Below are 12,438 nucleotides of genomic sequence, written 5' to 3'. Positions count from 1 at the left end.
GATATTAGTGAAAGATGGTGTCTGTTTAGCACATTTCATTTTTCCTTGTCCTATAGTATAAGTAATGGAATAATGTATTTGCCTATAACTAGTGTCATCTGAACAGGAAACCATTTGTCACATTAATAACATTCTGGTTAACTGTCGAATTTTGGAATAACCAAGATGCACTCAGTGAAATTAATCAAAATTTAATTTATAAGAGCATTCAAGTAGTCTGGGCCTATATAGTATGACAAGTGAATAATTTGAATTTGATCATTTATAATAGTTCAGACCTCTTTATCCAAGTAATTTGAAACTTACAATAATAGTGATTAGAAAAGAACGTCCAATTCTAAGTGGAGTAAAAGTGAACGTATTAAAAAATTTACATATGGAATTGCTTCATATTTGAAGAGTTAATAATATTAGGCATTCCGAATATTATCGAACTCTTTAGTATCTTTGTTCCGTTAAATAGACCCAGATTAAATATGTTTTTTGCTTTGGATAGAATATACACTGCACATCATGCAAATTGCTTCTTACAAAAAACTGTTAGATTGTACAATTCTTTGAATACGATTCTAGATATATTCGCTGATAATTTGCGCAATTTTAGTGAACAATGTTATCAAGCTCTTAAATTATAAATGCTCAATCAATTTTCAGACCATAAAAATTTAAATTTCAAATTCTTCTTAAAATAGGCTTGCTACCTATTCTCTTTTTTCAATTAGCCTTTTTTTTCTTCAGTCTTTTTTTCTATTTTCTATTGTGTCTTGTGTTATTTGCTATTTATAATCTTTCTTCCAAACTATTTTTATTGCTATTTTTCGTTTTTTTCTTTCTTACTAATTTAGTTTCAGTTTGTGTAAACAATTGATTTTCAATGAGGCTTGTTTTGGCATAAAGCTATAAGCCTCCATATGTTGTTGTAATTTTTCTATTGATGTAAATAAATAAATAAAAATATTGAAGTGGATTTGGGTGAATAGACAACTTTCAAATGTTAACTCTCTCAAACTAAGATAAACTCTGTAAGGTGATAATATCTACCATGTTTTCTGTAGTAGGCTACTAGCAATGTACCTATAGAATACATTGTATGTACCTGGAATACATTGTATTCTATAGGTACCTTGGCTACTAGTAACGAAAAAATGATTTTCAAAATTTGAAAACTGATAGTCCGACTAGATAGTAGGCCTAATTTCGTAACATTTTTTCTGTTTGATCATAGCTTTATCAAGGAAAGCTTTTCGTACTGAAAATTCCATTTTCTCATTCAAATTAAATTTCAAAAAATGTATAGCCTAATGCTTCCACTAGCTTATTTATAGTAGTCTAAATGGAAATATAGAGCCAAAGAATGAACACTAGGTAACACATAATTATAAATTCAAAGAATACTTTTTTGAAAGGTGTCTGATATACATTGAGTTAACTGAGCTCAACCATAAAATAAGCATAAGTAAATCTAGGCCTACGTTTTTTCTATCTTTCAACGTAGTATCTGGAATTCTATTATATTAAGCGAGCAATTTGTGTATATCTGTTTATATTTTTATATCTGATCATTTATGTTCAACGGATCTCGAAAACGGCTCTAAAGATTTTCACGAAATTTGGAACATAGTAGGTTTATGATATAAAAATTCGATTGCATTAGGTCTCATCCTAGGGAAAACTTGCTGAACGACATTAAAAGGATAATTCATCCTTGGCTGAAGCAGCTGAGACTTTCGTCGTCTGTGGATAGTAAAAAGGTGAGCGAGTGATTCTGTGAAAAATCAACAAAATATCGCATCCCCGAAATTCATAAGCTGAAGTATAACCAGCTGTAAAATATAGGCTAAACACGATCATTTTAGAGAATTGTGTTCTATCATGGCTTACTTTAGATAAGTTACTATATTACTCTATCTATAGTAGGCTGTTTATCAATAAATAATAAAAATCTGGTGTGGAGCACTCACACAACCTTCCTTGCCATTATGAAAATTGATCACCTGAGGCTAGTGTTTCCGCGCATCTCAAGTCTACTATTCCAAGATCTGAGCCAGCTGGTGACAGGAAAATAACGCTGGAGACATACGAGGTATGCTATCTCTTCATAGTGAATCATTTAATAGAATCAACAATTGCCAACAGTTCGCAATTGGATAATCACATTTTCTCGAGTTTCGAGCTTATTTTCAATTTTAGGTCAAAATTTTACTGAACATTAATTGTAGAGATTCTCATGCTCAATCTTTTTCACTCAAAAGTTTTTGTTCCAATTGTATCTGAGGCCTGATAATTGGTAATCAAAAATCAAACTCTGCATAGATGGGGCGGAGCTCCTGAAATTTTTACAGATATGGGACTGTAAAAATTCAGGCAGTTGATAGAGCTTATCAATGACTATTCCAGGTATAAATTTAATCAAAATCGTTGGAGCCGTTTTCGAGAAAACCACGAAAACCCCTGTTTTTGACAACATTTTCGCTATTTTAGCCGCCATCTTGAATTGCATTTGATCGAAATTGTTCGTGTCGGATCCTTATATTGTAAGGACCTCAAGTTCCGAATTCCAAGTTATTCCGTTAATTGGGAGGTGAGATATCGTGTACACAGACGCACATACACTCACACACACACACACACACACACACACACACACACACACACACAGATGATGTACACACATACAGACCAATATCCAAAAACCACTTTTTTGGACTCAGGGGACCTTGAAACGTATAGAAATTTGGAAATTGGGGTACCTTAATTTTTTCGGAAAACAATACTTTCCTTACCTATGGTAATAGGGCAAGGAAAGTAAAACTAACGAGCGAAGCTCGGTGCCCCGATATTGTATTATTTAATTGCAAAGCTATTCATTTTTCAAAGTTCAAGTAGAAATACGAAACTTTTTACACTAAGAGAAATGGATACTGTAGCATTACTGCGTGTTGCAGCTGTTTTTATTATATAAACACACTATATTGATTACTGTAGCCAAATAATTTCAAATTCACTGCTTACCAATGAAAGCTGGATATAATGATGAAGCTGCTCTAATTTTCAAGAATGTAAGTAATGACAATAATACTGTATTAATTAGAAAATATCCTTCCAATATCATAAATCTTTTTTTTTTTTTTTGAATATTTGCAACAGAACAATAATTGTGAATAATTATAGATGATTAATGGAAGCTATTGTACCATTCTTGTGTGCTCTCTGTGATCAAAATACCAACTACATAATATAATGACAATTAGTTTTATTCACCTGTCCTATATTACAATTTTGAATAAATTCATCCACAGAATAATTACGATCAATAGAAAAAAATACATTTTGCTGGTATGATGATAAAGTACCTACTTGTTCAATTCAAAATGATTGCATATTATGTATTTTAATGACGAAATATAGTAGGACTCGATCTCTTAAAACAGCCAGCCTTTCCTATGAATAGCATCAATGCTTCCCCTTTTAGCCAATGCTGACAGATTGAATTGAATTCTACTACAGACTAATTCATATCTTAGACACCAATCCAATACCTATTTAATAATTAATCCAATTCAATTAAGGCACCAATCCAATATTCGATAATTAATCCAATTTATTCCAGTAGATTGATAAATAATAATTATTGTTATAGATAGTTCAGATGATCAATAATTATAATGCGATTGAAAATTATTGATGGTTATGCTTATAAATTGAATTTATAAGTCTATGAACATCCATGACACTCTTATTCTTTTGTCGAATAAAGTTTAATGAAGTAGGATGAATCCTATAATATTTATGAGATGGAAACAAGTTTATATACCTGCAGTGAACAGCCTCAATTTTCCGGCGCGATTCCGGTGTGGTTAGAGAATAATAGCCATTTGACCATGGTCAGTAGAGAAGTGATTCCATGCCGAACTGTCACCTGTTACTCTTCGGAAAAACGCTGGCCACCGACTGAAGCCTAGCCTAGGCTAATCGCGCTGCCAGCTTCGCCTGTCGCCTAGCCTTCTATTTCTGCGACCGCTTTTTCCAGGCTTTCCCCCCCTTCCTATGCATATCACACGCAGCCCTTGCTATTTTAGGCGTTTGCCTCTCCTAGGAGAGTCTCTCTATAATAACGACCAGTCTAATAACGCTTTTCACCTAATGAAATATGCATGTGACGACTTATCGATCAGACTTAGCCACCACGGTCAGTCCGATTCTCGTGTCATCCTACCCTCACCCCCTCCGCACCCAACCTAACCAAAACATACCTAACCTACCCTTGTGCCATGTAAAACACATTACTCCGCCCCTTCTCCTTCTCCTATCTATGTCGTGTGCTGATGCTTTCCAATTTGGACAAGTTGCGTGAGCCAGCTTATCAATATTGAGTAAACAGAAACATTTTTGTAATTTGCGGATAGACACTACAAGTTTATTGCGAGCTATTTTTTCATATGAATGGTTTTTTATTGGTTATGAAATTTCATATGATGGATGTGGACTACTTTATCAAGTTGGGGAAGGATATATTCTTTAAACTGTACCTGATATTACCTTTAAGGTAGTATAAAGGCGGAAAGCTACTGGCAGTCAATGTTCGTCATTATGACCTTGAGTTACGTGCTCGTCATTTGCTTCTTCAAATTTCCATTCTGACATTTTTTGGGAATGAAAAAGTTAAGCACTGACCAACAGTAACATTCCCTGTCTAAAAACAGCAAGGATCTAATATAATTATTATATAACAGCTTTCCATTTATATATAAGTATATCAATCTTTATACTCATAAATCATTCAATACTAATCATAATCATTTGAAAGGAATATGAAAGTCGAAACAACTATAGAAACAAAACAGCAAAGATGACAAGAAGAGAGGGATGGAAAAGTGGCTTGTGCAAAATGAAAACAGTGTTGCTGTCCACCAGGCACCATCAGTTAAAACTTAGTTAAAAGCGCTTATTATACATTGTTTGAAAATGTATGACGTCTCCACGCCGTGTTCAAGTGGAAGGGTGCAACAACTATAATTGAATTGAAGAGAGAGTGAGAGAAAATGTAAGATAGAGCAACTATTTCTGAGATACGAAAGGCCAGAGTGAAAAGAGTAGTCAAATCTCAAATAGTTCAGTTAGTGGAATGGTTACAGGGGGGAAGAGCATTTGAAAAAGACGAATTAAATTAAATATCACTTACTAAAATAGATTTGACGAATCCATGTCAACGATTTGTAATCGTTTAATGTTTTATATTGCTGATCAATAAATAGATAAAATTAGTTTTTTACCAAAAAAACGTATCACCAAAACCGACCAAGAATAATATAAAGACTGGAAACAAAGTTGGAAACTTCAGAATGAATAATTGCAATCATCACGTTTTATGTTCAACTTTTTATTCATCATTGTACGGTTGCATGAACAACAATTACATAAAGAAAGATCATATCGATAAAAGAGCACATTGATCGTAGAAAGAAATAAACTAAACAATAATGTGATACACCCATTGACAATATAATAAATATCTCCATTTTAATAATCAAATAAATGTCTTTATGTTGAGATACTTCTGTTGATCAGATAATAGTGTTAGAATCACTTGAAAAGCTACTAAAATAATAATAGTTCATCAATTACTTAATGTGCGAATATGCTCGGAGGCCTGATCTTCTTGAAGAAACCTTGAACCGGCCTTTAATAATCACAGCGCTCATGCCATCGTTTAAGAAGCTATTATTTCTCAGTTTTTCTATAGGAATCTTTGCAAAAATCATCGTTTCTTTTACTGTAGTTTTACAGTCCACCAGGATGCTACACTCATTCTCGATCAGTACCGGTCCATGTCGATTAACATACTCCTTACAGGCATTTGTTTCTGGTACCACTTCCAGTTTTCCTTTTATTGTTATCAGATAGGTAATGTTCTTGATAACTTTCTTCAATGCTTGAATATGAAAACAAATATACTCCATGAATCTTGAGTGATGTATTTTGACTGAAATAAATGAATTAATGTAAATTATTTCTTCACCTCTTCTCTTGTAGGGTTCCATAAGTGGAACTACTAGAGTCATCATATGACCATCTATGTCTTGTTTCAGCAAAGAAGTAAAGTTGCGTCTCATTTTCTTGGATGAAAGACTCTCCGGCATTGGTTGTGAGTTCAATTCTAGCAAATTAAGTGCGATTGCATGCTTCTCCTCCTTAGTCAGTAGGTAAGACTTATCAACTCTTGAAACAAAATCTTTGGAACTGATAGTCAGGAGTCTGATATGTCTTTTCATATTGGCAAATTCATATTCCATATGCTCAGCCATTGTGCCTCTACGTTGAGATTCAGCAAGTGCCCATCTTTCGAACAAATCGAAAACCTCGATTTCTGAGGATAGTTTAAGAGTTGACGATTTCAAAATGAATTCCACAGTTTCAGGGCTAGATAATTCAAAATAGTCGCTTTTAATAGCTTCGTCAGTGCTGTTTTGAATAACTTTGCAACATAAATTTTCAAATTCTGTTACTTTAGACATGTTGCAATAGTCAAAAAATTCCAATACCTCAGATGGCAAAATACCTTTTTTAAAAATAAAGCTCATGCATTTCTGGCTTAGCGCTGAAATAAGATATTTCCGAGCAGCAATGAATACTGATAGGGCATGAAATACAGATTTAAAACTAACTTCACCTATGTAGATAAATTCTTTCATACCTTCAAAGCCATCAAGTGATACATCTTCAACTGTTACAACCCTGTCTTCTTTGAAGCTACCGTAGAACATTGCTTTAAATACTTCACTTGCCATCGAAAACAACAATCTATGTCCTTTGATAACAGCGCCTTCAACATTGAATTCGCAATCACTAATAATAATGTCATTTTCTTTTTCCAATAACCTAATAAATCGCTCATCGAATTTGCTGGGAGACTCCAGTATTTTTCCTTTTGAACACATAATTACCAACTAGAATCAGTTACGGCTCGCTTATCTAATAGAATTACTTATATCTTTCCCCTATCACGTTCACGATACAAGACTGTCTATTAGTTGGAACAAGATCGAGTTTACGGTAACGTCAACAATAATTGAAATGAACAAGATTGATAGAAGAGATTTTTCCAATGGTGTCCAAGGTTGCCAACCTTTTGAAATTCAATTATTATTCTATGCTCTCAGTTAATGATAATAATTATAATACTTGTAAGTTGATGGTGATGATTTTTGATCGATCGATAATAATATATATATTATTTATTTATCATTCTATCACCACTAGTGAAGCTGAACATCAAGTTCCACAAATATTTTTGAGATTTTAACTGTAGCTTTCTGATATCATACCAGGTTTTCTGCTAAATCAGCTGATTCATGAAATTCATTTCAAAACTATTGGGTGCAATGTCGCAGTTCTTGTATCGAATGATTGCATGGTCAGAAATAGGCTATTATTATTATTGATTTCATCTTCTCCATTCAAAACTAAATATCGGGACACCGAGCTTCGCTCGTTATTTTTATTTATTGATAAACAGAACACAATTCTCTAAAATGATCGTGTTTATATTTCACAGCTATACGTCATCTTATGAATTTCGTGGATGCGATATTTTGATTTTTCACATACTCACTTTTTTACTATCCACAGCTGTTTCAGCCAAGGATGAATTATCCTTTTAATGTCGTTCAGCGAATTTTTTCAAGGATGAGACCTAGTGCAATCGAATCTTTATATCATAAACCTAGACTACTATGTTCTAAATTTCGTGAAAATCGTTAGAGCCGTTTTCGAGATCCGTTAAACATAGATAACCAGATCTATGAATACAGAAATTGCACGCTTAATATAATAGGATAAATAAATTTATATTCATATATTTTGTTGATCAACAGCTTTGGTTTCGGTGAACGGAGGCTAGTGAAATAGAAACGATTATCAGTATTGTACGTGAAGGGAACACGTGATTTAAGATAAGGTCCTTTTCAAGGGCATCATATTCATAGAGTGATTGGAAATAAAGGCATTCGTTACGATCATTGAATATAATAATCAATTATGATGAAACTCCTCCCAGGTCCAACTTCTTAGAGCCATTTACAGCTTGAACCACATCATCATGAAATTACATCATGAAAATGATAAAATAATCGAGAATTATGTCATTATCATATTTTATGAATAAAAATGCTATGGAGAATTTTTTAGCTTAACATTTGTGTAAACTCCATCCAACGTCCCATGTGCTTGTTCAACCAATAATGTAGTAAGATAATAATTGGTGGAATTGAGAAAAAAGAGATGAATAATTATTCCATGATCTCTCATTACTCACTAGGCGTCCAACTGATTGGAAGCAGGCTTTCAAAGCTTTTATTCTACTCCAAGGATAGAAACAAAATTATTACAGAAATGTTTATGCAGAAACATAAATACGCTACTGTAGTCATGTGTAGCCTTTACAGTTTCGTTATTTTGCGACAGAATGTTTTATCTGATAAGATTGTGTCTCGACAATACAAACGGATCAAGAGTGTGCTTAGGCGAAAAAGAATGTGAATTGATGCGTTTCTCGACAAGTTGTTCGACATTGAAGTGACACTGTGACTGTGCTGGGCAAAAAGAGGAATACAAGTTCTGCTCTTGGCCTGACTAGCGATAAGGGCTGTCCATTTGTGATCGGTGCAAACTTTCACGGACACAACTTTCAATCTCCTCCTCTTCCTATCACTCCTCTTCCTACTCCTTCACCACCTCCTCCTACTCCTCCTCCTCCTCTTCCGCCTCATCCTTCCATTCCTCCTACTTTACTACTGCCTCCTACTCCATCCATATTACAGTGCTATCACACCCCCGCTTCGAAACCCTCCTATCGAAACGCAAACACACCAACTGTCACTTGTGGTGATAAAGAGGCCTCGACATCGACATCGCTGACACCTCTTCTCTTTCTCACATTGTCAAGCCCTCTTCTCGCTATTCTCTTTCGCCAGCTTTTCATCTATCCCTTTTCCATCTACGATCTACCAATTTATCCTACAATCTCTTTCGCACTCTATAACTATCAATTCATCTTTCAATCAACATATCAGAATAAAAATATATTAATAGGAAGTACCTATGTGGCAGTTTCGAATGAATAGTTGGCTAGACTATAGTAAATTTATAATTTGTGTGTATGTGTTCACACATGCACATCAAATTTATTGACTTTTCTTTGTCCTTTAAACCACTGTAGCACCATATGCTTATATATTTCGATCTGATTTTTTAATACGCTCATATATTTAGAGCTGATTTTTAGTTAGTATTGAAGTGGAAATCGTTGATGTGATGAACATATCCATACTGTGGACTATATATATTATGAACTAAGTTAAGAAAGATAATCTGTTTTTTTATAATTTTGTAATGCTTGTAGCCTAATGGTTGAATGAATAACCCTTTTCCCCTCCTACTCTTCCACACACTGGTCCTGTTTTTCAATGTCAAACGTTGTCAATTTAAAACTGAGAGGATAACATTTTTATTAACACCAAACATCATCAATAATATGAATCCGAATAAGATGAATGATATTGATTCTATGATTGAATATCGGTCTCAGACTCAATTTCAATTTTTTTTCGAAACGCAACTCCAGTATGGGGATAGTGTATGAAAATAACCTACAATACTTATTGGATAAATAAATGTCAACATTTCTATTCACATGGGAAACAAGTATATTAAAATAAATTATTATTTCCCCCTCTATAAAAGTACACTTTTCAGGGGGATCTCCTAATAGTAGTTATTTATTTTCCCATCAAGAGCTTCTAAAATAATCTCTGACGTTGATACATTTGTGATTGTCCTTGTCACTTGAGAACTTATGAATGAATTTTACGAAATCTTCTGCAAAATATCATACTCAGTTACAGTAATTCACTCCAGATATTTAAATTTGAATTGGATACAAAATAAATAATGAAATAGAAATAGATGAAATCTCACAACAATAATGCAATGATATTTTTGAGGTTGATTGATACCTGTAATTAAAATGTGTAATACTAATCCCGCATGACCTGGGTAGTCAAGAATGTTATCATATCAAATTCCTAGGTGAAAGGTTCATTGTTTTCCTGCTCAAGAGCGCAAGTAGTCTTGAAAAACCTAAAATTGTTGTAGAAGTCCCAGTGAATAATCATTTCTTCAATGTTAATTAGATTAATTGAGACATTGACAGATAGATTCATTACGTTTCAAACGACACTAATCTATCCAGGAAATTTTAGATCTATTTTCAACAGGTGAAAAATTAAGTGAACGCAATTTATTGGATGAGTATTAACTTAATGAACGATTTTTCATAACCCTGTTATAATTCAATCATTGTATGAGGAGTCATAGAATTGACTGCCAATAGCTTATACCTATATAGCTTCATCTGTCTCCTGAATGATCTATTTAGTATTTATTATCCTCTCATCCATTCTAACTTTATAATCTTGAAGGATGTGTATTCTAATTCTGTATCATTTACACTAAAATATTGTGTAAACTTTATTCAAATTTGATTTCCATTTTCACTTGGAGAGTAAGAATATTTTGCTTTTGGAATACTTTCTTCTATCGATCTATTCTACTTATTGATGATTACTATAATAATGGTTATTATTATCGTGAATAACTATTAGTCTAGCGATTAAGAAAATTCACAAGATAAAATAAAATAGATTGGTATCCTTTTTATATTATGGAACACGTTACTTCTTAACATAAAACACAAAAACTTCTTAAAATTATAAAAAACTATATCTATCTATGGTAATAATCCGATGAAAATTTAAATTCAAATTTATTTATTTATTCATTGAGAATACATTACACGAAAAAAGTACAACTCGGAGAGGTTTACAGCTGAACGCCAAAACAAACCTTTTTTATACAAAAAGTATGACACAAATGATTTAGAAATAATTATTAAGAACTTAAAATTAAAAAGCAAAACAAAACTAGATAAAGAAAACAGAAAATAGTTGCTTAGAGAAAAAACTGTTTTAGAAATAAGAACTTTATATTAAAAATTAAGATAAACTTGATTAAGAAAACAGAAAAAAGTTGCTTAAAAGAAGATAAGATACGATAGATAAGATAGGGAATTTACTACACAATGCATACCATTCAGCCGCTCTCCTAACTTTTAAATTCCGTAGAGACCAAAATACGATCTTCCGAATACCTTTAACGATTCGAAAAATAATTTCTGAGAAACGTTCTCGCTTCCACCAGCCACTTATTTCTTGAAACAGAAAAGTTTCTAGCATGTCAAAATTTCATGTTTTCTGCTCGAAATGTCCCGACATTGAGGAGCTTAATCATTAATTGATCATATATTAAAAAAAACTTTAGATCGAATAAAATTGATCAAGACACCAGAAGGAAGGATACACTCACTCATTATGTTATTTCATAATTCTGAGGGAAGTGATATTCAAAAGAAAAACATATTTTCGCGATGTTTTCATTCATCAACTTGAATTACCTTTCAATCCTTCAACCCTGAAAATTTTCCAGCAGTACTGGGGTATTGGTGGTGATATTCTGCATCCAATTCGGTGGTTGAATTGGAAATTTGAAAAAGTTGCAATTTTACACGATTTGGCAAAGCTGTAATTTCTTCGGATGTAGGGCCAAATCTCAACTATATACAAACAAAATTTTGATTTTCCTTACCTGTGAAAAAGCCTTTGGCTCGCCTGATCAATAACGCGTATAAAACCAATTAGCACAAGCTTGTATGTTTGACTATTAGTGTACCTATCTTTCAAAAAGCACAACCTATCACAGTGAGGACTTGACGCGAACTGGAGTGACGGAAAGCGTTCACTTTTCACACTTGTGTCATTTTATGCTATCATTGTCTGTTGCCACTGCGATCCCTTCCTTCTACGTTATCCTTTCATAAGTTTGTCATGTGATACGTGTGCGTCAAATTTATACCGAAAGAGATGCATAAGAAAGAGGGAAGAAGTGGAAGAAAAAGAGTCAAAGAGAGTGAGTGAGTAAGAGAGAGAGAGAGAGAGAGAGAGAGAGAGAGTGAGAGAGAAAGAGAGAGAGGAAGTGTGAGAAGGGCGAGAGAAGTGCGAAGTATGAATGAACGACTTACGTGATTAGTAATAAGTCGATAATAAACGTTTGAAATAGTATTGTCTGTTTCTGCGGAAAACTGCTTCGGACATTTTTGACTAAATAATATATTGGTTTCTTGACAAATCGTTTTCTTTCATAGGTAAATCTCTGCTTTTCGGTCTCATCTTCAACTCATTTTTTGTCTTAGTCTTCTCCTTTTCCTCAGTTTCCACCTTTACCTCTTCCTCCTTCTCCTCCTCTTCATCCTCCTCCACCTCTAGCACCTCCTTCACCAACTCATTCATCGTATCCGATTTTTCGCTTTCCTCTTCGCTCTTTCTG

At 33.5% G+C, this 12,438-nt stretch overlaps 1 protein-coding gene across 4 annotated transcripts in view; it reads right to left on the bottom strand.

Moving 5' to 3' along the window:
- The window catches only part of LOC111047356 (synaptic vesicle glycoprotein 2B), a 73,239-nt gene extending 61,308 nt beyond the window's left edge, over window positions 1-11,931 (bottom strand). The window contains exon 1 of one of the 4 annotated variants that reach the window (XM_022333091.2): window positions 11,701-11,931. The gene's annotated coding sequence lies outside the window, so the exon portion shown is untranslated. Of the gene's footprint in view, window positions 1-3,814; window positions 3,988-11,700 lie in introns of those variants that run through there. The other 3 variants (XM_022333094.2, XM_022333092.2, XM_022333095.2) reach the window with 3 other exon arrangements.
- Between the last annotated feature and the right edge of the window lie 507 nt (window positions 11,932-12,438).

This window comes from Nilaparvata lugens, chromosome 8, assembly GCF_014356525.2.
Source record: "Nilaparvata lugens isolate BPH chromosome 8, ASM1435652v1, whole genome shotgun sequence".
In the NCBI taxonomy this organism is placed as follows: Eukaryota; Metazoa; Arthropoda; class Insecta; order Hemiptera; family Delphacidae; genus Nilaparvata; species Nilaparvata lugens.
Note: the sequence above shows the minus strand (reverse complement) of the source record. Positions and strands in the feature narration are given on the sequence as shown.